The sequence below is a fragment of the Solanum verrucosum genome, unplaced genomic scaffold, assembly GCF_900185275.1.
Source record: "Solanum verrucosum unplaced genomic scaffold, falcon-dt-bn FXZP01000278.1, whole genome shotgun sequence".
Classification (NCBI taxonomy): domain Eukaryota; kingdom Viridiplantae; phylum Streptophyta; class Magnoliopsida; order Solanales; family Solanaceae; genus Solanum; species Solanum verrucosum.
The window spans coordinates 584525-587700 of record NW_026020332.1 but is presented as its reverse complement, the minus strand read 5'-3'; positions in this window follow the sequence as shown (position 1 = coordinate 587700).

Here is a 3176-nt window from a genome sequence, read left to right as displayed (position 1 = left end):
AAAGAGTCAAAAAGTGGGGCCAATTTGAGAAATAAAAGGAAGGTAAATGAATTACTATATATTAGAAGAGTCTAGGATTTACTACCTTTGTCCCAATTAAATCATTACAAATGTCCAATACTTACTATATAAAATATATAAGTCGGCCCCACCTCCTTCCACTTAAATAATATTTTTCAACCTTATCATGGTAAAAGTTGAATTTATTATCCTTTTCATTTAATTTTATATGATATTATTTTTTTCTATAAAATCATTATATATGTTTTAATAATTTAAATTTCAAAAACATTATAATTTAACTTTAAAGATTTTATTTTATCAAAATCTTGTACATTGAAATATATAGTTATGAATTTAAAATATTTTTAAAATCATATAAAAAATTCAATAACTTCTCAAATTTCATAATATAACACTTAAATACTACATATTATATATTAATTACTATACTATAAATGACTTAAATACTCCATATCATCTATTACAATAATTAACAATTATTTGACACTTTAAATTCTATCAATGCCAATATTTTTAAAATCATATAAAAATTTCAATAACTTCTCAAATTTCATAATATAACACTTAAATACTACATATTATATATTAATTACTATACTTTACTATATATTAGAAGAGTCTAGGGTTTACTACCATTGTCCCAATTAAATCATTACAAATGTCCAATACTTACTATATAAAATATATAAGTCGGCCCCACCTCCTTCCACTTAAATAATATTTTTCAACCTTATCATGGTAAAAGTTGAATTTATTATCCTTTTCATTTAATTTTATATGATATTATTTTTTTCTATAAAATCATTATATATGTTTTAATAATTTAAATTTCAAAAACATTATAATTTAACTTTAAAGATTTTATTTTATCAAAATCTTGTACATTGAAATATATAGTTATGAATTTAAAATATTTTTAAAATCATATAAAAATTTCAATAACTTCTCAAATTTCATAATATAACACTTAAATACTACATATTATATATTAATTACTATACTATAAATGACTTAAATACTCCATATTATCTATTACAATAATTAACAATTATTTGACACTTTAAATTCTATCAATGCCATATAAATTAGGATAAAAAACCTAGCATATAATATTTAAATATATTTAAAAATAATATAAGTAATACTATACATTACAATAATTAACAGCTTAATTATTTAAAACTTATATAAAAAATTTAATTGAGTCTCTAAATTCTATTGGTATCACATAAAATAGATTACATAATAAACATATATTGTTTGAAATTGACGAAAAAGAAACAATAAATTACAATAATTAATAAAAAAATAGTCCACTCCAAAAAATCTATCAATTAACAACATATATTGTTTGAAATTAACGAAAAAGAAACTACAAATTACAATAATTAACAAAATAAATCTCTCGACTCCAACAAATCTATCAATTAATGCCACATAAATTGGGACATGGCAAATAACATATGGTATTAAAAAATTAGGTTCAAAATGTACTAAAAAATACAATTATTAACAACTTAATATATTAAAGAGACATAAAAAAGGGTTAATATTTAAAATTCTGCATGTGCCACATAAATTAGAACAAATAAAGTAATAAATATTACTTTCAAAATTATGTTAAAAAAAAGTACTACAAATCACAATAGCTAACAATTTAAAATATTTTTAAAATCATATAAAAATTTCAATAACTTCTCAAATTCCATAATATGACATAAATTTTAAAAAAAAGTGTTATAAATCATAATAAATAGTACAATATTTAAACTACTTTAAGAGCATTATAAATTGTAATAAATAATACAACAATTTAAATTACTTAAAATTTAACGACTTAAAAATATTTTTTTAAATGTATTAAAATTTTGGTTAATTGTCAAAACTTTACATGTGCCACATAAATTGGGACATGGACAGTCACACATATTTTTAAAAAAAAATTACATTAAAAGTATTCTATCAATTAACAACATTTATTGTTTGAAATTGACGAAAAAGAAATTATAAATTACAATAATTAACATAATAAATCTCTCGACTCCAACAAATCTATCAATTAATGCCACATAAATTGGGACATGGCAAATAACATATATTATTAAAAAATTAGGTTCAAAATGTACTATAAAATACAATAATTAACAACTTAATATATTAAAGAGACATATAAAAAATGGTTAATATTTGAAATTCTGCATGTGCCACATAAATTAGAACAAATAGAGTAATAAATATTATTTTAAAAATTATGTAAAAAAAAAGTACTACAAATCACAATAGCTAACAATTTAAAATATTTTTAAAATCATATAAAAATTTCAATAACTTCTCAAATTCCAGAATATAACACTTAAATACTACATATTATATATTAATTATACTATACTATAAATGACTTAAATACTCCATATTATCTATTACAATAATTAACAATTATTTGACACTTTAAATTCTATCAATGCCATATAAATTAGGATAAAAAATCTAACATATAATATTTAAATATATTTAAAAATACTATAAGTAATACTATACATTACAATAATAAACAGCTTAATTATTTAAAACTTATATACAAAATTTAATTGACTCTCTAAATTCTATTGGTACCACATAAAATGGATTATATGATAAACATATATTGTTTGAAATTGACGAAAAAGAAACAATAAATTACAATAATTAATAAAAAAATAGTCGATGAAATTGACGAAAAATAAATTATAAATTACAATAATTAACAAAATAAATCTCTCGACTCCAACAAATCTATCAATTAATGCCACATAAATTGGGACATGGCAAATAACATATATTATTAAAAAATTAGGTTCAAAATGTACTATAAAATACAATAATTAACAACTTAATATATTAAAGAGACATATAAAAAAGGTTAATATTTGAAATTCTGCATCTGCCACATAAATTAGAACAAATAGATTAATAAATATTATTTTCAAAATTATGTTAAAAAAAGTACTACAAATCACAATAGCTAACAATTTAAAATATTTTTAAAATCATATAAAAATTTCAATAACTTTTCAAATTCCATAATATGACATAAATTTTAAAAAAAATGTGTTATAAATCATAATAAATTGTACAATATTTTAACTACTTTAAAAGTATTATAAATTGTAATA